Raw genomic sequence first — 25,488 nt, 5'->3', positions numbered from 1 at the left:
GTTAATGGAGCGTGTTTTCACATCAGATAAATTAAGACTGGCCTCTTGTACAGCAAGGTTGAAGTCAGGGTACAATGACAGTGTCAAGCCTCAATATTGATGAGGTCCAAGATCCCTGGCCAGGTGCAGTGTGGTGTCTCTCTCCTGGAAGTTGTGGAGATAAGCTATAATTGGGCGTGAAGGGCCCAGCATGAGGGTGAGGGACCAGGGACCTAGAAGGCGGGTGAGGGCCCAGAGACCTGTGTGCTCTCTCCACTACAAAATTGTCTGATACCTTAGCAACTGAAAAGTTTGATAAGTAATTTCTCAATGAAGGTATCAGGGCACCTCATGTTTGTGGTTTCAGCAAATTCCAAAATGTGCAGATTGTTCCAAAGTGACCTAGCTTCAAGATCTTCATATTTCACCACAGCAGATTGGAGCAGTCTCTCTGCTTTTTCTAGTCACTTTGGAGTGTTGGAGGAGTCAACCTCTATTTCAGAGATTCAGCTCCGTCAAGGCATGTTGTGTAGCATTCCAGATGCTCCGTCATGTGATCTAGATGGCTGGTAAGAGCATCAAGGCGGCTGTAAAGTTCCTGGAACCCAGCTTGTAATTCTGCCATGATGATGGCTGCGCCATCAGCTGATAAAGTAGTGGAGACACCGATAGGAGGCTCCTCCGTATCAGAGAGCGACTGACGTTGCCTTGGGCCCCTTACAGAGTCAAACACCTGTTTTTTTCTTTTTGCTTGGGGTCCCTGCGCTCCATTGGTCAGAGCTAAGGGAAGTCCAGAAGGGATGATTAGAACTGCAGAGGAGTGTCTGCAGCGAACACTTATGGGGTAAGAGCACTCACATCGGCCAGGATACGAGTTGTAAAGTGTGGCAGAGAGGAATACAGGACCTTAACGTGATGCCACACAGGCCCCAAGAAGAGATCCGCATGCATGATGCGCTATCAGCAGCTCGAGGCAGGTCAAAGGTGGCAGATGGGAGCAAGTGGATGTCAATGTTCCTCTCAGCAGGTAGACCGGTATTAAGGAGTTTGTTATTATACCCCTGTGCGCAGAGTCGTCAAGCATGGATCTGCGCACAATCACACAGAGCCTTGCCTGGTTGAGCATTTATAGAGTGGAGGCTGCGTGGGTCCAGGTGTGGGTGGGGGGGTGCAGCGAGCAGTAATCCCAGGGCACAGATTGACTTACATCCAGAGGCCAGCGATGAGTTAGCCACTCATGAAGAGCCGGCAGATACCCCAGCAAACCGCAGCACATCCTCCGGTGGGGCCCGGCTGAGGGCAGCCACATAGTTTCCATAGTAGGTGGGCCCGAGGAGTAGGGTAAGCGAGGGTAGCCACGTATCGCAGGTGGCTTCCCACAGGTAGTTGGTGCCATATTATGAGGCAGTTGGCGGAACTCCAAGGAGGGAAGATGAAGGAAGGGAGAAGCTGAGCATCAACCCAGACACAGCTGCTGACATCCAGGCCTGAGCACCAGTGCAAGGCACCACATGGTTGGCCCCGTGGTCACCAGGGCACAGACGGCAGTGCTCCAGCTGCCAGATCCAGGCCACCACATAAGCTTCCTCGAGGGCGCCGTTATCCTCTCTGCATCTATGTGGTAGGGCCGCCTGAATGATGGGGTTGAACGGAAGTCGATACTGGCCCGCCCTCAGACCCGTCACCTTGGAGCCTCGAGGGTCACGTCAGACTGTTGGTGTAATGTCGCTGTTATGCGGGCCGCAGATGATATCACTCATCTAGGTGTTGGAAGAGAAATCCTCCAGGTTACTGTAATCTCGACGCAGCATTATGTGGCAGATTAGGGTGGAACTGCTACAGTTTTGGGGCATACAATCCCTGAGCCTGAATGCTGTGTGCCATCTTGGTCACTGTAGCAAACCAAGAGAATTTCTAAACAAATAGACTTGGGTAGGGGACTGTGGCAAATGCAGTCTCTTTTCTAAGCTTCATCTCCCCACACCCCATCAGTTTAGCCTTTCACATTTCTCATACTATATAGAGGCCGAGTATGAGTTCGGTGAAGCATTGGGAACTAAACATCATTCTGCACCCGCCACTGGATTTTAAAGTGCCTAGGGATGCCCATTTCACTAGACCAGGTCTGCAGGATTTCCTCATTTAACCATCTATTAACCCTCCTCCTGGAAAGGGTACTTAGCAATCTAATGTATAGGAAAGAAATCTGCAGATAAGAGTATACGTCAGAAGAAAAAGCTACTTAACTGCAGTAACAATCTTTAGGGTGCAGATTTCTCACCTGTCCCACTCGCCTCCTCATTTTATGGGTGTGTAAGTTAATGAGTTACACTTTGGTATTACACTACTTAATGTCATTGCCAGTCCAACTGCTTGTCTTGGAGGCTTGGAAAAAGTGGATGGGAAGGGAGTGCTACAGGCTTCTGAATTGACATCTGGTGTCACTTCCAGCGTCAATACAAAGCCAGCATCCTCTTATCTGTGACTTGAAAGCTTTGATATTTTTGGATCCAGTCCGACATGTTGGATAATTCTATGAGAATCTTCTGGCAGATAAGAGTATTCCCCAGAATAATTTTACCACAGGAAAGTAACTTTTTCTTATAGTGTTTTTTAAAAAAAATTGTTTATTAAGGCTTGAAATACAATACAAAACTGTCACGCGTGAGCCAGCAGCATCGCACCATGGAATTCAGGACAAGCAATTTTGGAGTACATAAACGTGCCGAGCAGATATATGAAACAGGTAAATAACTCCCCCTCTGGCACAAGAACAATATGATTTACATAAAGAAAGCAGTTTGACTTCTTCTGGGTACACATGTAAAAATGGCCCAATAACCTGAGACCAATTGCATTAGGTATCCTTAGCATAGAAATGAGAATACATGACATCTTTCAAATCAGGGTGATTCAATAAATATAATGTAAGTGGGGCCCAGAAGTCCTTGGGCCGTGATGATTCAGGTAGTTCTTCGGCATAGATCTCCAATTGTTGCTGACAGTAGGTCAAATCACAGACCCACTTTCGAACAGTGGGCAACCCTTTGCACCCCAACATTGCGCCACACAACGCTTGGCCATTAGCGTTGCCACAGCAACCAACCTCCTGTTGCAGGGTTTCAAAGACGTCACATTACCCAGCAAGCATAACTCAGGAATACATCACACCCGTTCCAGCACAACATCCGTTAGCACACTTGCAACTTTAGTCCAAAACGCAGCTATCATCGTACAGAGCCAAGACAGATGTAGAAAATCGGCGTCAGCCTGCCCACACAGCACACAACAAGCATATTGCGCAGTTCAAATTTCCGCAATTGCACAGGGGTATAATAAAGCTGGTGTAAGAATTTAAAATGCATGATGCGTAGGTTGAAGTTAGCTGTAAGGCGCCCAGTCAGTTTACAACAAAAGTGCCAATGTCCTACGGACAATGCGTTACCCTGCGCTTCATTCCATTTAACGTATGAGGGATGCACCTCCGACTCCTGTTCACGGAGGGATGCAGCGTACAATTTAGTTATCAGTCCCTAATGATCCTCTCCCGCGAGCACTGCCTGCAGCGCTCGCAATGTCGGAGGCTCAGTGGGGTAATTAGGATATATATATATATATATATTCACTGAAAAAAACATAGGTTTCACACCAGTTATAGTTAGGAATTAGCATTTAAAAAACCTATTAAATTCACTGAAAAAAACCATAGGTTTCACACCAGTTATAGTTACCTGGAAATTTTAGTGACATAAAACCATTGAAATTCCACGTTATAGTTAGTTGGACTCACTATAACTTGCGCGCCTGCAATGCACTGCTGATGACGTCACATATTACATCACTCATGACATGGTCAGTGACATCACTCACGACATCACTGATGACACCATCCAGTGAATGTGTGTCTTTCTGAAAAATAAATATGTTTTATATATGTATATGTTAAGGTCGATGGAAGAATAAATGTTTAAATAAGTGTCTTAATGGATGTTTTAAAAAAAAAATGGATTGGTTAACTGGCTTATTAAGTGTATCTTAGTGAATACATATATTAGCTAGTATTGTTTAAATATTTAAATGTTTGTATCAGTGTTTCACTTTGTGTATAAGTGGCTGCATGGGTTGGTGAGTAGCTACATGTGTGTTTATATGTGTTATTAGATTTTTTTAGTATCAGTATGAGCGTCTGTATGGTTTGGTGGGGGTGTTACTTAGCACATAGATGCATCAATGACTGACTCACTGTTTGTATGTGTTTTGAAGACAGCATATGTGCAGGACTGTATGGGTGGAAGAGTGTGTATATGTGTGTGTTAGTGAGTGAATGACTGTCTCACTAGTGTCTTTATGAGTAACTACATATGTTTTAATCTAGTATATGTGAGTATTGATGTATATAAGTGAGTATATGTGAGAGTGAGAGATTGAAAGAGTTCCTGTTTAAATAAGTATGTGTTTCTATAAGTGATTGTTTAAGAGAGTAAGTATGTGTAAGTTTCCTTAGAAGTAAGGTGCTAGTGTGTATATAGCTGTATATGCAAATAAATAGATGTTCAATAGTTTATTTCCATGTGTGAGTATGTGTGTGAGTAACTTTTGGAAGACTGTCGGTGTGTTAACGGATGTAAAGTTGTCTCACTACATATGATAAGTGAGTATATGTATGAATGACTATATAGAACTGTTGGTGAATGAGTGGATGTGTATATAAATGGTGGAATTACTGAATTGGTTGTTGTAACTGGTATCGGTATCTCCACCTTTTGTAAATGTTAGTTTCTATTTTTGAATATGTGTTTCAAGGGTTACATTACACTGAAAGGAGGTCTGTCACTCTGTCACAAGGATGGAGTCATCAGTGATGTCATGAGTGATGTCACTGACCATGTCATGAGTGATGTAATATGTGACATCATCAGCAGTGCATTGCAGGCGCGCAAGTTATAGTGAGTCCAACTAACTAGAATGTGGAATTTCAATGGTTTTAAGTCACTAAAATGTCCAGGTAACTATAACTGGTGTGAAACCTATGGTTTTTTCAGTGAATTTATTAGGTTTTTTAAATGCTAATTCCCCGCTGCTCCCTGGTTTACAGAACAAATCAGGGAACATAAAATACGGTGTAAAAAGCGCGAAAAGATCTGGCGAATGAATTATAGCGATTCAGACAAACAAATCCTCAATTCAGAGCAAAGACGTTATAAAGAAAGAATCCTACAAGCAAAAAAGGCTTTTCTTACAAAACAGATAGAAGATGCTAGCAATACCCCCAAAGAACTATTCCAAACGGTCTCATCCTTAGCAAACCCAAAAACCACAGAAATTCCCCCTAGTCTTTCACTCTGTGAAAGTTTGGCCACCTTTTTTCGAGAAAAGGTTGAAAACATCTTTTTTTCCCTAGACAGCCTTGTTAAGACTTCTTCCTCGAGCGAGGACCCGGAACCTCTCAGACCTTTGGTAACACTTCAACACTTTCAGCCCATCACGGAAAAGGAAGTAGTGAGGCGCATATTAAAAATTAAATCAGGCTCCCCTCATGATCCCTGTCCCACTGCAATAGCCAAACTAGCCCCAGATGCCATTGCCAGGGGACTTACTCCCCTTTTTAATCAGATGCTGGAGAAAGGGGAATACCCTTCCAGATGGAAGCGAGCCTCCATCCTGCCCCTGCTAAAAAAAAACAACTTAGACATCACTGAGATGAATAACTATCGACCGATCGCCCGACTCCCCCTCCCTGCCAAAATAATGGAAGGTAGCCTGAATGCACAACTAAGCGCCTTTTTAAAAACAGGGGATCATCTTGTCCCTTCCTAACACGGCTTTCGTGCGGAACACAGCACGGAATCCGCCCTGATCAAATCAATGGAAGACATCAGGCAGGTGATGGATGCAGGAGGTAGAGTGGCCCTTATTCTGCTGGACCTTTCCGCGGCCTTCGACACGGTCCACCACAACTTGTTGGTGGACCGGTTGAGGGCCTGTGGAATTCAGGGAAAGGCACTAAAAATCTTACAGGCCTTCCTGTCCGATAGAACCCAGTCAGTGGCCCTAGGAGACCATGAATCCCATTCATTTGTATTGCCCTGTGGAGTCCCCCAGGGATCTTCGCTTAGCCCCACCCTTTTTAATGTTTATGTGTCGACCCTCACCCCGGTGATTCAATCGTTTGGTTTTCACCTCACGGCTTATGCGGACGACACACAGATTGTGGTGTCTCTCTTACCCGGCAATACTGATAACACAGCAGACAGATTCAAAAACTGTATGCACGAAGTGGGCTGCTGGATGGCACAAAGCTGCCTCAAACTGAATTCCTCGAAGACAGAGGTTCTGCTCTTTGGAGCTAGGGAGAACTTCTGGTCCCCGAGATGGTGGCCAGATGAAATGGGACCCCTCCCCGCGCCGGTGGACAAAGTAAAAAACCTGGGCATACTGGTGGACAGCTCCCTGTCCTTTAAACCCCAGATTAATGCACTCTCTTCCTCTCTGCATTATACCTTCAAAACCATCAGGAAAATTCTCCCGTATTTGGAGAAGGAACACAGGAAAACTATCGTTACAGGTCTAGTGCTTTCACGCCTGGACTATTGTAACAGCCTGATGTTAAACGCCCAGCAGAGTGTACTGAATAAACTTCAACTATTACAAAATGCAGCCGCCCGCCTGATCACCGACACTCCCAAATTTGCATCGGTAACGCAGGATTTGGTGGCTTTACACTGGCTACCAATTTGTAAGAGAATTGCCTTCAAGGCACTATGCATGATCTTTAAAGCCCATCATGATATGGGCCCTAGATACATGAAACTGCTATTTCGCTGGCATAAACCAGCACGAACCCTGAGGTCAGGAGAATTGGCTCTGGTTACGGTCCCCAGAATTAAAAGAGCTCGCTGGGGAGGCAGGAGCTTCTCCCTTGGGGTGGCAGAGGCCTGGAACAAACTCCCACTTGTGCTCAGACAATCCCAGGACCTGATGGCTTTTAGAAGAGGACTTAAGACCTGGCTCTTCACTCAGTAATCCTACTCACTCACCCTAGCTCTATCATACCAGCGCCAGGACACCTCCTGGTAACAGAGCGCTCTACAAATGTGCTAAATAAATAAATAAATAAATAAACTATAACTGGTGTGAAACCTATGGTTTTTTCAGTGAATTTCATAGGTTTTTTAAATGCTAATTCCTAACTATAAGTCTCACTTTATAAGTAAGACTGTTAACTCTCTAGTTGTTCTTTAGAACACTCTGGTACATTCTATCATTGGGCTATAGTTGGGCTACATATGGCTGATATTTGGGCTACATTTGTTTTTTTTTTTGTCTCTGGTGTCCATCTTTGGGCTACATTGGGCAACATTGGGCTACATTTGGGCTCTAACATATATATAGCCCAATGTAGCACAATGTATATTTTTTTGAAAGTTAATTTTCGTAAAAACCACTTGAGTATAGCAAAGGCACATCGGGCTACCAGTCCCTACAATTTTTCCCATTTTTTTTTATCTTGGAGCGCTCCCGGTGAGCGCCCCGAAGAGCGTACTCGTTTGAAGCGCCCCGGTGCGCTAACCGGGAAGCGTCCCGTTAGCGCCAATGTCGCGAAAGAAAACATGATCGTGTCGTATCGCGTAGCCGCGTCTGCGTGATACGCACGGCGTAAACGCACCCGGAAGCATTGGACGCGCTTACGCGACGCACCCCGGGGCGCGTAGCGTAAGCGCGTCGGGTCATGTGACCTGAAAATAACACTTTTGATTGGTTCACAACAGTTTTGTTTAGCAAATGATGAAAGACCCCACCTTTTTTCCTCATTTTCACTTTGTTGTTTGAGTGAAGAAGACTGTGAGAAATGGCTTCAGTAGTAGCAGCTGCAGGTGCATCTGGACCTGGACCACCACCACCTCCACCTCCACCACCACCACAAAGACCACCACAAGACCACATTGGTGGTCATGAAGAAGAGGAGGTGGAGAGGAGCAGGAGGAGAGGCAATATCTGCCTGAGGACACTCCCCCATACAAGCCCAAAGAACATTTTATTTGGGAGTTTTTCAAAATGCCAAGGGGTGCCAAAAAAGTAAATGCAGCAAAGGTGACTTGCCTCATCTGTGACCAAGAACTGCCAAGAGGGAACCCAAACAGGAAATATTTGTTTGGGAACCACACGATGATAAAGCACATGCAGAGGAAGCACTCAAACAATTATTCAAGAGCAGAAGTCAGGCAACTGACCAAGAACCCTCCCCATCCTTCAACTTCAGGCACCTCCAACCAACCCACTCCATCAGGTGCAGAGGCTAGGGAGATGGTCCCAAATGTTCAAACCAAGTTTTCCAAATTTAAATTTGTTTGCATATATTGCAACAAAACTATATCTAATGGTGAGCAGAGCATCACTTTACTTAATCGAGCTGCAGACACCCATCACTGCAGCAAGCAACATTAATTTTTTCTATTTTTTTGCTCCAGTTGAGCTGTTTGCAATTCCCTGTCTTTTGTTTCACCCCAGAAAAACTACAAAAAAATATAAAATTGTTCTGAAAATCCAAAAAAAAAATGTTCCAAAAACAAAAATATAAAACAGAAAGAAAAAAAAAACAGTTCTTTTCAGAACTACCTCCCATTTATATAAAATGACTTAAATTTTTAAACTCTGCCATTCTCTTTTCTCCCTAGTGCGCTCCCCGGTGCGCGTACCGGGCGCTCTCCCCGCGCAAACCGAAACATTTTTATTTTTATTTTTGCCCAGCGAGATCCTTTTATAGCCCCCACATCAAACCTAGGGGGTCAGGGGGGTCTACCCTGCCCCCTTATGGTCAATTCCCCCTTTGTTTTGGCCACCTCTTGTGTCTCGATCCTACCGAGACACAAGATGGCGGCCGCTCCGGACTGTTTCAAATGCTTACAGACACCCAAGAACCAATCAGCTTTCTGTGCGCAAGTCGCGTGTCGCGCCCGGAGCGCTCCCCGGAGCGCGTACCGGGGCGCGCTTATAGATATATATATTTTTTTGAACCTAAATTACTCAAAATCCACGGTAGCACATATCTTGAGACATAGCAAAGGCACATCGGGCTACCAGTCCCTACAATTTTGCCAAATTTGGTGTAAATCCATTCAGCCATTCGGGCTAAAAGTGAGGTCGACCGCCTTATGGAAATTAACATGGGGAAAACGCGTTTTGGGAACCCCCTTTTATCTCGGCCCCCTCTTGACGCATCCCCCCAAACTTTCAGGGAAGGACCGGAGCTCGACGAGGCCATTTTGAGGAAATTTTCAGGCAGATTCGTCAACCGGCGCCAAAGTTATTCCAAATAGAATTTTGAGATTTAACATTGAAAAAAATCCTAACTATAACTACCTACTAGCGACCACCAGTAGGATATATAGATATATATATATATATATATATATATATATATATCCCAGATTGCTTGTCGAACCCTCACGTACGTGAAGCACAGCATAGCACTGTGAATCCAACCCGCTTGCACGTCTGGCAATGAGCGGAACTGGCCTTGTTTATACAAGTCCCCCAGTTGCGTAACCCCAACCGTTTGCAATGTGCACAGCACAGAACGCTCTTGCACCGCCAATATGCCAGAATACGCCGCGATCAGCAATTTAGGGGCATATGGGTGGGGTAGCTTCGCTCGCGAGCCAGTGTCTGCCAGGCCCAGGCGGTGCAAAGCGCCGTATTGATTTCCATCCGGGTGCCTCCACTACCACCCGAGAGTGCAGCTGCTACCAGCGGTATTGGGAGTATGGCGTCTGCCTCAATCGCTATTTGAGTGAGAAAACATTGTGGGAAGAACCAATAATGTGCGAATTGCGCCTGTGGGCATAAGTAATAAAGACACATGTCTGGTGCCTCAAAGCCACTACGTTCAAAGTGTTGTACTAGTGTGTCTCAGCTTCAACACGTCTTTTACCCCCCCAAACGAATGATAGCAGGGCCATCAGTAACGCCTAAAAGACAGAAATGTTCAGGCGGACAGGAATATTCATGAATATAATAATTTTGGCAAAACAACCATTTTGATCACTGCAATGCGGCCCGCTAGCGAGAGGGGCAGGCGAGCCCACCGCTCCGCCTTTTCAGTGAGTTGTGTGATGGTGCATCCGTAATTCATGGTTATTAGTTGTGCAGGATCTCTGTGCAATCGAATCCCCAGGTTTTTCACCGGGTACTGGGTCCAGGACAGGGGAAAGTCCTGTTCGAACTCAATAGTACCAGCCATCAAGGGGAGTATCGTCAACTTCGCCCAGTTTATCCCTAAGTGGTACAAAAGGGGGTGGTGATGGACGGAGCAACTGAACCAATCAAACACTCACACCCAGTCAACAGATCTGGGTTTAATCCATCACCGTTCTTAAGCCCACTCTGCCACCCCAGTTCAGACATGGCCATATGCAAATCAGTATGACCCTGTGCCTCAAGGGAACAGTCCAGCCTGAACTGCCAAGCCATGCCTTCCCTGGACCGGAAACAAGCTTCCGAGGACCGGTGTCTGGCATTTCAGCCATCTTCAGCCCGGCTTGCTTGAATCCAGTGGCAAAATGAGCAAGGGACTCACGTCTGAGTATACCCTGCCAACTTATGGCGAACAGATCTGGGTTTAATCATTACCGTTCATTAGCCCACTCTGCCCCTTTTGAATCGTCCCAGTTTATACCTAAGCCAGATAATCATTTAAAATTAACATATTCGCGCAGCAATTCAGGGAGGTACGTTGCAGGCTCAGGAACATATAACCGCATGTCATCCGCATAAAGCGAGACACCAAGTAGTCGTTGTCGGAAGCACAGTAGTAGCAAAGGCATGTAATTGGCGCAACTTACAGGCCAGTGGCTCCAGTGCCAATACAAATAGCATTGGCAACAGGGGGCATTTCTGCCGTGTACCTCTGCCTATGGGAAACGCAGAGGACACCCAGTCATTCACACAAACTCTAGCAGCAGGTTCGGCGTACAAGACCCTGATCCATTGCAAAAAGAACGGGGGAAAACCCATTTGTGTGAGAACAGTAAACATATATTCCCAAGAGAGGGAATCAAATACCTTGGTGGCATCAAGTAGCACCGCCACAGCCCGGAAATCAGAGTCAAAATAGTGTAGAATGGCGAAAAGAGTATGCAAATTGAGCATGGTAGTTCTTGCAGGCACAAAGCCGGACTGGTCAGGGAGTACCAACAAGGGGACCATAGGCTGAAGACTAAGGGCGATCATTTTTGCCAATATCTAGGTATCGATATTAATCATTGAGAGTGGTCTGTAGGAATCACAGCGATTGGGCGCCTTATCAGGTTTCAGTAGCATTACCAGGAGAGCCTCCCGTAACGAAGGCGGAAGACGTCCGGTGTCGTACACTTCCGCGTAAACTTCAAGAAGTCTGGGGGCCAGATCCTCCATGAATTGCTTATAAAACTCGCCCGGAAGCCCATCTATGCCCACAGCTTCTTATGTGGGGAGGGACATAATGGCAAGCTTTACATCTTCCTCATCAAAAGGTTGAGTAAGATATTCCCTATGGCCGGTGGACAGCCAGTGCGACATCATCCAAGTACGAATGGATATCATCCGGCTGCACCAGGTCTCTATTTCTATAAAGGGCGTATAATAGTAGAGTATGGTCTCACTGATGGCAGCTGTGCTGTAATGAGCTTCCCCTGCCTCATCTAGCATCTCCGTGATATACTCTTGACTCCGCTGTGGAGCCAACTTTTGCGCAAGGGAGCGGCTAGGTCGACCCCCCCTCACCATAGTATCAGGCCTTACTGCGCCTGGATCTATGTACCATCTCCTGATCAACAGTTTCATTACGTTCAGTCACCAATTTGTGGATTCTAGACAAAGTTTTCGGCAACGGGTCCGTCTCATAGGCTCATTCTAAAGCGTAGATATCAGAAGCCAATTTGTGAATTCTGCTCCTCACATTGTGCAGAACTCCAGCCTGCGCACCCATACAGACTCCCCAGATAGTGACTTTGAACGCTTCCCACATGGTACCTGCACTATCGACAGATTCAGCATTTCCCCCCAAAAAATTGCAAATAGCCTCCCCAACCGTGGCCTTGAAGACCAAGTAGGTCAGTGAGGACGGTTGCAGTCTCCCCCGGAACGGCGGTCTCTCACACGCTAGGACCTGTAGACCAAAGAGCACTGGGGAGTGGTCCGAGAGTGTCCAAGCCAAATGACGCACCCCAATCGCCCAAGTACATGTAGCCTCAGTAGCCAGCCGAAAGTCCAAGCGGGACCAAGTCCCGTGCACGGATGACACAAATTTACTCTCTCGCATCCCAGGGTGTTGCAGACGCCACACATCCCTCAAGTGTCCCGTCTCAATAAGGCCAAGCAACACCTCCGCAGCTTGTTTAGGCCGTGCCAATTCACTACCCATCCGATCAGCATCCATATTCAGACAAACATTAAAATCCCCTCCCCATATTATCTCCGCGTCTGGGAAACCCGAGATGCGACACCAAACATCAGCAGAGAAGGCCGGGTCCTCAACATTTGGTCCATACACATTCACAAAAAGAACACTTGACCCACCTAACTGGCCATGCACCAGCGCCACTCGGCCCAGATCATCGGTCTCATACGCGTGACCTGAAACTGTATCCCTTTCTTGATCAGAATCATTACTCCCTGTGCGTAGCTAGAATATGAAGAGACTACACGTAAAATACATCTGACATTAGTACCAATGGGTGACACAGGAAAAAAGTTAAAACTAAAATATATATAAAAAATATAGTGCAATTTACACTACTACTTTTAACATCAAGTCTAAAAGTAGAACAACATTAAATCAATGGGTGTGGACTTAGTTTAAAATGGTGATTTTTCACGTTGATGTACAGGAATAGGTATCTAAAACAATGTTGTTCTACTTTTAGACTTGATGTTACCCTAGTCAAAACGTCCTGAAGAAGGTGCAACCATTTAACAACCACTGAAACGCCGCATCGACTGTTGTTTTTTGACTGTTTTATGATTAAGTAAATTGTTTTTTTATGATGAAATGTATTGCTTTTAATGTTTTTAACTTAGAGTGTAACCCTGAATAGGGAGGTACCTAAATAAATTGCACTATATTTTTTATATATATTTTAGTTTTAACTTTTTTCCTGTGTCACCCATTGGTACTAATGTCAGATGTATTTTACATAAAATCCAATTAGGAATCAGTCCCCCTCACCCTCCATACACTACACAGCTTCTACATATAGCAAATACATTGGTCCTACCCAATTGACCAATAACATACCATAGGGTTTCACGATATTTTTTCTCTGTACTTGCTCCCCTCCCTGTGAATTGAACCAGGGGAACCTTCCAAACTATATTTTTTGGAGACTACACGTAAGCCAGCCCACCTAACCTCCACATTCTTTTCCGATGATTTCGTAAGATGGGTCTCCTGTGGACATCCATCCATCCTGTCTAAGTAGGCAAACACTGACCTGATATTTTTGGGAGTATTGAGGCCACGAACATTCCAGGTTAAGAGTCGTATTTTTCCACTCATCTGATCAGTGGAATATAAAGTGGCTTAGCAATCAGATAAATCAAAAATATGTGCGCGCTATTGCGTAAAAAAAATAAAGTGCATAAAACACAAAACAGAGTGCCAGAAAGCATCCCCCCTCGCACCCCCATACCCCGTCCCACTTCAGCATCCCAACTCACCAAATCCATCCCAAACCACACCCACCTCTTCCCAACTAACTGTCACGATCGCGGGGTTCGCGAACTACATTTCCCTGCATGCTCCGGGATAGAACTACAGTTCCCGAGATCCTCCGCGACGCGCTGCATTCTCGCGAGGAACTTCTTAAAGAGAATGGCGGGCGGGGATCGGTGTCGAGTATTCCTGTCCTGGTGCAGTTTCTGATTCGGAGTTCTTCGGTCCTGGTGCGGTAAGGGTGCTTGCACCACAGTTCTTCGCAGCAGAACGCTGTTTGCTGCCTTTTGGTTCCTGTTTGCTTTGGGGGTTCGGCGATAACGGTGTTATCGTGTTATCGGTACTTTGCTTTGGGTGTTCTTTGGATGTGTCTCGGTTGGCATTTTCGGCCAACGGTGGTGGTTCTTTTAGGTGCTATTAGACATTGAATAGCATCTCTTGCTGTACTGGTTGCTTTGCTGTGATTTGGATGAAACCTTAGACCCAGCTAAGAAGAAGTAGTTGGTGTTGTGAACTGCAGGAGTTCCAGTGGAGCTTTGTGTGTGGCATATAAACTGTGTGGAAAGGCTATTTGCTTAACTTTGCTGTAGGTGTTAACTGTGTATTTGACTCTTCTATTAACAGGGGTTCTGGAGGTGTGGGCTACACGATTCCCCTGTGAGGTTTAGTGGAGTCAATTCGTAGGTATGTTCATATGTCATGTATAGCTGGTTTTGTATATGAACGCTGGATCTTCTTTCCCAAGTATATCACATGTGTTCTTGTATTTTGTACATTACTTTAGTTACACCGTATCAACCCCTACGTTGCCTCTACACATCTACAAGGCTTTATTCTTCTTTTACAGGTATAGCCCTTTATAGTACTTTCCGGAGCATTGTGATGTTTAAAGCATAGGAATCTAGTCTTATGTACATGTTCTGTTTATGTCTTTCAGATCTCCATCCCTGCTGTCCCCTTCCTTTCCTTCCCTGATCTGTTTTATTATCCCCTCACTTAATCCGGTCAACGCTCTGTGCCATTACGGCTATTCAGGCATTGGCTCGATTTAGAGGTGGGCCTACCAATCAACAAACCGATCCTGAGGACTAAATCATAACACTAACGAACAGCAATAGAGAACATGGATGGGGTATTCCCACGGGAGGGCGTTCGAGTGCTACTATCCTCGTATCTAGTAGGAGGAGGCTGAGCAGGGTTCTGTAACTATGCCTGATAAAGACAATACCATAGATCATGCACATAATATGAAAGCATGGGTATCACATTCGATCCCAGCTGAATCCACCTGTGTATGGGAGAGAAGCAAGGTATACAGATAAGTGGCACGTCATGAGCTAGAGTGAGACCTAATGGGTCAGACAGGCAACCTTGGCAGTAGAATAGTTCTGCAAATACAACTTACAGGCCTATTGTTCCTCTGTATCTGACTGTGTTCGGGGTTCGAGTCGTCTTCTCTTAAGGCTATTGGCATGTTCGAGGGCTGCTTTGGGATTGCTGAAGATGTGAGAGTCCCCGTCCGGGCCCATCTTTAGGCGGGCAGGGTATAGCATGGCGTACGGGACCCCTTCAGATTGGAGACATTTTTTGACAGCCCCAAACTCCCTCCTCGCAGCTTGCACAGCGACAGTAAAATCGGAAAAGAATGAGAGTTTATTGCCTTGGTGTTCAATAGTGTCCTTCTCTCTTGCCATGCATAAGATAACATCCCAGTCCCTGTAATTCAACACTCTTGCAATAATGGGACGGGGAGGGGCACCCGGGACCGGACGAGCAGCTAACGAGCGATGCGCCCGCTCTTCAATGAACATAGGTGAAAGCGGCTCTGCTCTGTAACAAAAAGATCTGTGATCAGTGTTTCAATAAAGTGTTTCAATTAGTTGATTCTGGCAGCCCAGTGATACGGATTTTATTATGCCTGGAGCGTGCCTCTAAGTTCTCATTCTTAGCCTGAATGACAGAAAGGACTTTTTCCATATTAAGAGTCTTCCCAGCAACTTCACCGAGGCCATCCTTTGCTGCAGAAACCCGCTGTTCGACTTCCCCCATGTGGGCATTCTGCTTTTCTAACTGCGAGGACATGTGGTCCAGTCGATAATTGACAGGCGCCATTGTGCCCTCGATGGATTGGAAGCTGCGCTGCATAGCCAAGAGTGTGGTCTCAAGGGTGGAGGGGCCCCCTCCTGTGCATCAGCCTCAGAATCAGAGGCCGCTTTCTGTTGAGTCTTAGTAGATTTACGTGCCTCGAACGGGAAGCGAGATTGGGTTTCATCTGTTCTGCGCATGGCGCACAGGGTTTAAACAGGATTGTCCGTAGGGGAAGAGTGGAACCCGGCCCTCACGGCACCCCTCGTAATGCCAAGTGTACTCAAACCACGGTCCGCTCCTCCAGGCTAGCCCAAAGACGTCCCCGAGATATGCAGGCCCCCACCCACGCACTAACACAAGAGGCCGTAAGAAGCAGGAATTGAAGTTTCAGCTAGAGTCCCTGCATAGTACAAGTACAAGTGTTGGCCGGTCCCACACTGAGAGCAATAGAGCCGGCAGTCCGACTGAAGTAAGGGGGGATGCAGACCACAGGCCGCCATGTTTGAAAGGAGGTGCTCACTCAGAAGACGCACCAGGTGGAGGGGCCGTAGTAATGCAGAGCTCAATCCAGCACGAAACCCGGGCCACACGGAACTCTTCACGCCCAGGGACCCCCAGCAACAGCTACGAAGATAGCTTCACTCAGGTAGGCCGCATGAAGTCCATTGCACAGATACGAGCTAAAAACAAGTGGCAACACAGATGCAAGGCAGAGGCCCTGTAGGTGCACAAAGCTCCTCACTCAGGTCACCGCTCCCTCAGGGGCCCAGCACTTCGAGCTATCAGGGAGTCCCAGGAAGCGCGGGCCTCGCGCCGCAGAGAAAGGCAGCCCAACAACAACTGTGTAGGTAGCGACTGTCAAGCTACGAGCATTTGGGCAGCAATGGAAGTGCTATCTCCCACGCCGTGGTGTCTCCCTCAGAGGGTTTGCATCGGCCTCCAGCTCCTACCGGGCACCCGCCCCAGTTCGCAGGCACAGCCCTGACCAGGGCCCGCGCCCGCCTCCACTGTCGCGAACTCCGGCCAGCCCGTGCCCCACTCACTGTGACCAGCACCACAAGGGTTGCCTCTGCCGGCAGTCCGCTAGTAGTCCTCTTCACAGAGGCATGATTCTTCATATTCTACCGCTGGGCCGCAACAGCTCACCTCGCCTGCAGAGGGCCCGTGGTCACGGCGGCAGCACCAGGCAGCTCAGTGTCATTCCCTCAGGGCCCACACAGCCGCAACAACTTTCTGCCCGCCCCCAGTCGGCACCTCACCACAGGGGCAAAGCAGAAACGCCACAGCCGTGCCTCGTCAATTGGGCACCCAGGCAGCCGCCATCTTGTGCGTTCACCACGGGACTCTGCTCCTTCGGGAATCTGCCCCTATATCGCGCTTTGCCACTCCACAACTCCACCAAGGCATGGGGGGTCACATATAGCTAGGATCACAGAGTTTTGTAGTGCAGATGCAGCTGTTTCAGGCAGATTGTGGGTGGATGGTGGCTCAAGTTTACTCAAGTGAGCACTAGAGGGCTCACTGCAAGATGGCCGCACCTTAGGGTCGCTCTGACCCTAAGGTGCGGCCATCTTGCAGTGAGCCCTCTAGTGCCCCCCAAATTTTTCTTATAATGTTGATACAAATAAATACATGATTTCTGTTTTTCCTTTATTTTTAGTTTACAGACGCTGCATTTTCAGTGAATATTGTGTTGCACACACTAGTTAGGGCTTTAAGTGAGATGAAAAAAACTGGAGGGGGGGGTCTCTCTAAAAGGGGCATGGTAAACTTGTTGAGGGGGCATGACCAGCACAATAGTGCTTGGTGTAAATCATGAGAACGAGAATTGTGTGCTTAAGAAATCCATTAACACAGCACAGCCAGGCAAGAGGCACAAATTAACATGTTTGAAACAATAGTGGTGTAGGCAGTGTGTCATGATCTCTAGTGCAAGGGTGGATATGGGTCCCCAGGCTGGTCTTTGAATGTGAAATTCAGTAATAATCACGACTCAGTGGGCCCCTTAGCCTATGGGCTCCAGTACAACTGCACTTCCTGCACCAATTGAAGCTATGCTCCTTTATTCGACAAGTAGCAGCAACAAGACAGACATTGGGGCAAAGAATGGCCAGACTACAGAGGTTAAATGGCTATGGCATGGCAGCCTTTTGAAAGAGAGGCTACTCTATGTAAAAGAAATTTTAAAAAGTATTATGTCCAAACATGATGTTTGTTACATGGTTTACATTTACATTCTGATCCGGACCAAAGCAAATACAGAGTACACAGTCGCTGGACATGCCATGTAGAAGGCAAGGGGAACCCCAGGGGAAGCTTATCAAGCTATGTAATGCCTTGACTTTTGGGATTTATTTAACACCATGCGCAATTGCTATAAATAGCATGCATGTATCTGTGTACTGAAACCAAGCCTCCATCTCACTGAGGAGTGTGTGACGGTGGTGCCCGGCACACTCTTAAGCTTACCAGCCAATACAGTATACTTTCTGTACTACTGAGTGATACTATGTCTAACATAGATTATGTGAGTGGCTGTGTGACTGTTTAACAGTGGGCGCCTGTACAGGCGTATAAGTAGATGTGTGAGTAGCTGTGTGGGGGAGTGGCTGTATTGGTGAGTGAGTGGGTACATCCGTGTCTGTGTGGGTGATAGAGTGGCTGTGTGAGTGGGTATTTGGTTAAGTGAGTTGGTGCTTGAGTGGCTTTATTGTAGTGTCTGTGTGAAAAGATGTATGGGTGAGTGAGCATATGTGTGAATGCTTATATCGATGTGTGAATAGGTATATACGTGGTTGTGTGGGTGATGTGTGAGTGCTTGCATGGGTGAATGAGTGGCTGTGTACGAATGAGTGTGCCAGTAGCTGTATGAGTGAGTAGTTGTATGAGTGGCTGAATGACTGAGGGGTGGCTCTATGGATGAGTGAATGGTTGTGTGAGTACTTGTATGGGTCTGTGAATGGTTTTGTGAGTGGTTGTGTGGGTGTGTGTACGAGAGGTGTTAGAACTCTGGGTCTCTAGTTGGCAGAGGTAGGTACCACTGTCCAAATAGGGACCCTTGCTTCTAGTCAGGGTAAGGAGGAAACCCTCTGAGATAACCCCTGCTCACCCTCTAGGTAGATTGACACGAGCAGTCTAGGCTAATCAGAAGGCAATGTGTAAAGTATTTGTACCAACACTCACAGTAACACAGTGAAAACACCACAAACTGACTCCACAACAATTTAGAAAAATAAAGGTATTTAATTTAATTTAACCCTGTTTTGCTATTTGCTTTTGCCTATTTTAGAGTCTTTACCCTGCTTTTATTGGGAGCCCACTTACTGCACATAATTTTGTTGACTCACCGCCATTTGGGCGGGTCCGGTTCCCGGGGCTGGTGTTCTGCGGGCGCCATCTTGGATCAGGACAAGAATCTTACATCGGTGAGCGCCATTTTGAGCGTTCTAGCGCTCTGACAACATCGCGGGACGCCTACTTAAAGTCGCTTCTCCCCGCGCAGCGGGGACGCGCAGTAGGGAGGCCGTCGCGTTGCCGGAGTCGTGCCAGAGTCCTGCCCGTCTGCGCCCGTCAGCGACGAGGAAGCGCGAGTCGCGGCAGGGCTCTGGGCACAAGTCTGGACTACCATTATGCCTGCTTTATCTACATTCAGCTATACTCGGGCTGAACTGCTATCCATTGGGAATAGGGTCGATGTTGGTTCATGCGACCCTGTGGACCCCTTATCCGGTCCATATGCTTGTGGCTGCAGGGGCTGGTCCCTTGACAGACCGGTCAGGATCCGATCTATGGAAGGGAGTGATCCGGTCACGAGCAATAACATCGCGGCTCGTGCACTTCGGATCTGGAACCTGAACGTGAGGTCATTGGTCAAACATCACCAGTTTATACATGACCTCATTGAAAAGGACTCCCCCGATCTACTTTTTTTCACCGAAACCTGGCTCCAGGACTCGGATGCCGCTATTCTTAATCTTACCTTTCCTCCGGAATATACGGTCTTCACACTGAATCGTGCCACGAGAGGAGGTGGCATTGCTATGGCGGTAAAATCGTGCTTCCCCGCGGAATGGAAAGCCCTTGGGTTGCCAGCCTGTGAGAGCGCTCTCTTTAAAGTGTCCTTTAGTCATCACTTCACGTTGAGTGGCATTCTTATCTATCGCCCTCCAGGCAATGACACCGCCTTCTAGACCGCCCTTGCCGATATGGTTAGTTCTTTAGCACCTAGCTGTGCGAACTTTAATATCACTGGCGACCTTAACATTCACTTTGATCGCGTGACATCCATAGCCATAGACACTTTGCTTGCAGATCTTGAAGCACTGCAACTTGTCCAACTTGTTACGCTTCCCACTCATACTGGGGGACACATCCTTGATCCCTTCTTCTCCACTTTGGAGAGGATGAAGGTGTCCAACCCGATCCCGGTTGGCTGGACCGACCACCTACTGGTGGAAGTCTTCTGTCCCATTGATAAGTCGCCATTCAAACCTGTGGATAAGCTGATCCTTAAAAGACACTGGCACAAGCTCAAACTTGAGGAGTTTTATAAGCTACTGGAGCAGAAACCCATAAGCCCTTCTTTGGATCTGGAGCAAGGATACGACCTGTTCTGCAAATGGATTTCGGATGCCCTTGATTCCCTTATACCTATGCGCTGGTCAAAATGTCATTCCAAGGTACCCAGCCCGTGGTATAATGACTCTCTTGCCGAGCTTAAAAAAATCTGCCGGAAAGCTGAGAGGGAATGGAGGAAGTCTTATGACCTCAGTCTGAAATCCTCTTATTTTGCCAAATTGAAGACCTACCACGGGGCAATCTGCAGAACTCAGGCCGCATTCTATGCCCAGGAATTCCAAACTAGCACCAACCCCTCTAAATTAATTTTTAAGGTCCTTAAAGACCTTATGAATAAAAGAGCCACTTCGGCAGAAATCTGCACCGACTCTCATTGTGAGAATCTAGCCTCCTTCTTTTTGGAGAAAGTGCAGGCTATCTACCGAGGATTTGACCTGTCTCTGCCTGATCCTGAGCCAGCTGGCCCGAATTTTTCAGACTATGAGACTCTGACCTCCTTGCCTAACTTGTCTATGGAGGCCTTTGACAAACTGAGTCTCAGGATTAAATCAGGCTCCCCTCTGGATCCGCTGAAGCCAGCTCAAATTAAGCTGCTCTCCCCCTTGTGTCGGGTCCCGATTCTTACTTTGATCAACCTGCCGTTGTCTACAGGAATGGTCCCCTCCGCATGGAAGCGGGCTATAGTCACCCCAGTTTTAAAGAAGGCAAATGCAGACCCGCTCCTGCCTGAGAACTATCGCCCCATATCTCTTCTTCCCTGGACGGCCAAAGTCACCGAGGCTCATGTCAATTCCATCTTGACTGACCATCTTGCTCATAACCATATATTAGATCCGAGTCAGAATGGCTTTCGACCGGGACACAGCACCGAGACCGCTTTGCTCTACATGACCGAGCATCTGCGTCTGGTGCTCGACTCTGGGCGGACGGCGGCGCTCTTTTTATTAGACTTGAGCGCCGCATTCGATACGGTGTCTCACCGTATTTTGATTCAGCGACTAGAGGAAGCTGGAGTAGCAGGGATTGCTCTTCAGTGGTTCCGCTCGTTCCTTACTGATCGTTTCTTTAAGGTGGCTATACCACCCACAGGGAGGGAATGGGGGAGTTGGGACGTTCTTGAAAGCAGAAAACGGAAAATGTAAATGATTGAAATGTATACTGAAATATGTGTCACGATGCGGAGAACTACTGTGTACATGTCTATGTTATGTGCAGTGACCTAACTTGCAAATAAAGAAATTTTCAAAAAAAAAGGTGGCTATACCACCCTGCCAGTCCACCTTCCATCCACTGAACCTGGGGGTCCCACAGGGCTCCTCATTAAGTCCAACTTTGTTCAACCTCTACGTGAAACCGCTAGCTGTGATCGTCAAACAGTGGGGTTTGACGATGACCTCTTATGCAGACGACACGCAGCTGGCGGTGACACTGAGTGGAGACCCTGAAGTGGATGCCCCCAGATTCCGAGCAGGACTTGTGGCAGTGGCAAATTGGTTAAAAACCAATTGTTTACAACTTAAATGCCAAAAAAAACGAAGTTATGGTTTTGGGGAAACATGCAGAGCTTTGGGGAGATCAGTGGTGGCCTCCAGAACTGGGCGCCACCCCCATCCCTACTTCTCAAGTAAAGAACTTAGGGGTATGGTTGGATCCGGCTCTTACCTTTACGGGTCACACGAAGAAGGTTGCTGCCACCTGCTACGGAATCCTGCGAGGATTAAGGCCAATCCTCAAATTTTTTGACCCGGCAGCTCGTGGTCCAAGCCTCAGTCCTATCTCGGCTGGACTACGGTAGCGCACTGATGCTGGGGGTAAACCAGGCTGAGGCATCTAGGCTACAAAGGGTACAGAATGCTGCGGCGCGGGCCATTGTTGGTCTTCCTAGGCATTGCTCGGTCTCCAGCACTATTTCTGCCCTTCATTGGCTGCTGGTTAGGCAAAGAATTAAGTTTAAAGCGCTCTGTTTGGCCTTTAAAATGTTAAAGCTCTCCTCGCCGCCTGCACTGGCTAACTTGCTTACCCCCTATGTTCCTTCGAGGTCTTTGAGATCGGAGCTCGGACGCCCTTCATCTCGCGGTCTGCCCCCGGTTTAAACTCAGCAGGATGGGTGGCCGCTCTTACAGAGTACTTGCCGCTGGGTTATGGAATTCTCTCCCGGTGCACATTCGAGCTCTGAACAATCTGTCCGTCTTCAGGCGTGCTATCAAAACTTTCCTGTTTCCTGTACTTATTTAGCCGTCTGTTTCCTTCCTTCTGTGTGTTATGGTTTGGTACTTGTTCAAGCGCCAGGACGCCCCTTTCCTGGGGCAGCTGCGCGCTGTATAAATTATATTAACATAACATAACATAACATAATCTAAACTACACAAGACCAAAACAACAAAAATCCAACATACACAGTTCAAGAATATGGTTGAGATAAAGTTCTTTAGGTTGCGATAAAATAATCCACAGTTGCGTGAAAAGTTCACAGTTGCGTCACGTATAGCTCACAGTACCTTTAGTTGTGACAAAGTTCCAAAAACAGAAGCTGAAGTGGTGGAAAACAAGCGATGCGTTGCTCCTGAGACCTTGGTGAGGAGATGCGACAACCCCGCTGAAGGTGCGGGCGTGTTGCTACGAATCCGGTCTGTATGGGGAGGAAGGCAACTTGTATGAATTCCGGTGCGTAGGTTCTGTAGGAAGTTTGTTCTCGCAAAGGCACGATGCGGCAATCTCGTAGGGGCTGCGACGATCTCCGGGGCGACGATACATGATCCAGCGGCGATCTCTCTCTCGCAGCTCCTCGATGCGATGGTTCTGCGACTATGCTCGCAGTGACGTGATGCGGTCCGCAAGCAAGCAGTGAGGCGAGCTCCCCCAGCGACGACAGACTCTGCGACGACACTCGCAGCGATGGTAGTCTTCCCGCACCGGTCTGGTGTGTCCCGCAAACGGAGGATGCGACAGCTCTGGCAGCAGCAACAGGCGCTGTGATGATCTCGGCCTTCGAAGCAGCGGGAATTTCCTCGCACTGTTGGGGATGCGCTCCGCAGCGAGCGATGCAATAACTTTTCTGTAGCAAAGTCTTTAAATCTTGGTTTCCGGCTTCCCAGCACAGGTACAACTTCCAGAGGCACCACACATGGGCCACGCACTCCAGGAAGGACAGAACTCTCTCAGTAGAGCTCACGGGAAGCTGGGGGTGAAGTCCTTTTGTTCCTGGGACTTCAAAAACAGGGAGCCAGCTCTTCTCAGGCCCTTGGAGATTCCTTCAAGCAAAGGGACTCAGCACAAAGCAAAGTCCTTCTCCTCTCCTTGGCAGCAAAGCAACAGCAGGGCAATCCAGCAGAGCAACAGCTGGACAATCTTCCTTCTTCAGTTTCAGCTTTCTACTTGGCAGAGGTTCCTTCTTGATTTCAGGATGATCTAATTTTCTGTTGTCCTGTACTCATACCCCTAAAAATCGTTGTTCTCTTTGTGCAAGTGGGCCCTGAGCCCGGTCTGAACCAGTTCTGGGTGTTTCTTGAGCACTTTGTTTTCCTGGCTTCTCCTTTCCTTTCAGAGTGAGGGGCAGGGTTGCCAGCCGCCCAGTAGGAGGTGGAGCCAGCATTATGGAAGGCAGGCACAGCCCTATTCAGGCCCAGGTGCTATCTCCTCCCACCACTCAAGTTGCAAATGCAGTCATGCAGCCTAGGGCTGACTCAGCCAGCATCCTAGGGAATCCCCAGCCCCTGTCACTCTCAAACCAGACAGTCAAAACACAAACAGGCCAAGGCACACCGAAAGGTCAGACAAGAGAACAGCAACTTTCTAAAAGTGCTGTTCTCAAACACAGGACTTAAAAACAACCTTTCCTAAAAGATGTGTTATTAAAGTCTGAGTTCAGGGATACCAGACTTTTATGTCCTATCTTGTTCCTATGGGAACTGCAGTGGCAGGACTGAGACACCATTTTGGGGCTACTCATGAGGATGGCACAATCAGTGCTGCAGGCCCACTAGTAGCATTTGTCATCACCAGCCCTGGCACACTCAGTGCACTTTACTAGGGACTTCTTGGTGATACAAATATGCCAATCATGTATATCCAATCATAATAACAATTTACACAGGGAGCACTTACACTCTGGCACTGATCAGCAGTGGCAGAGTGTCTAAAGCATCTAAACCAGCAAAAACGAAATCCAGCACAGCATAAAAAAAAAATACAGGAGGTAGAGGCCAAAATGACAGGGGAAACCACGCCAAAGATGCCAGGTCTAACAAGAGGTTGTATAAGGGTGAGTGGGTGTGAGTTCTTCTGTGGATAATGCTATCAGTGATGTCATTTGAGATGTCATCAGTGTTGTCACTGACCATGTCATGAGTGATGTAATGGGAGGTCATAAGCAGTGCATTGTGGGGGCGTAAGTTATAGTTAGCTCAGCTAACTATAACTGCTGAATTTCACTGGTTTTGTACAAATGAAATCTGAGCCTAACTATAGCATCACTGTAAACTTTTTCAGTGGATTTCTAAGGTTTTTTAATTCTATTTCTTAATTGTAAAGTCTCTGTAACCTATGTTATTTCCGTATTATAACCACTAACCTTTGACAGTGCGAGTGCATGAGTGTCTCAGTAGGTCTGTGAGTGAGTGCGTGAGTCAATGAGTTGGTGCGTGAGACAATGAGTGGGTGCGTGAGACAATGAGTGGGTGCGTGAGTGTAATTGGGTCTGTGAATGTGAGCATGAGTGAATGAGTTACTGAGAGGGTCTGTGAGTGAGTACGAGTCTGAGTGGGTGCAGAAGTCTCTTATTGGGTCTGTAAGTGGACGTGTGAGTCCCTAATGGCTCTGGGAGAGTGTCCGAGTGCTCTCTGTTTTGCCTTTTCTGCCTTTCCTGCTTGTTTTTTCTGCCCTTTTCTGCTCCTATTTGCCTTTCCCGCTAATTCTTCGACCCACTACCTCGAGAAGAATAGAATTTTGGACCCGTATCAGTCCGGGTTCCGCAGCAACTGCAGCATCGAAACTGCCCTCATCAGCACCACCGATGACATCAGGGCCCTGCTGGACAACAGAGAAACCGTGGCCCTCATCCTCCTGGACTTGTCAGCCACCTTCGACACCGTCTGCCACCGAACCCTGTGCACACGCCTCCATAACACTGGGATCCAAGACAAGGCTCTGGACTA

The sequence above is a fragment of the Lissotriton vulgaris genome, chromosome 6 (genome assembly GCF_964263255.1).
Source record: "Lissotriton vulgaris chromosome 6, aLisVul1.2, whole genome shotgun sequence".
Classification (NCBI taxonomy): Eukaryota; Metazoa; Chordata; class Amphibia; order Caudata; family Salamandridae; genus Lissotriton; species Lissotriton vulgaris.
The sequence above is the reverse complement of the archived record's forward strand: the minus strand, read 5'-3'. Positions refer to the sequence as shown.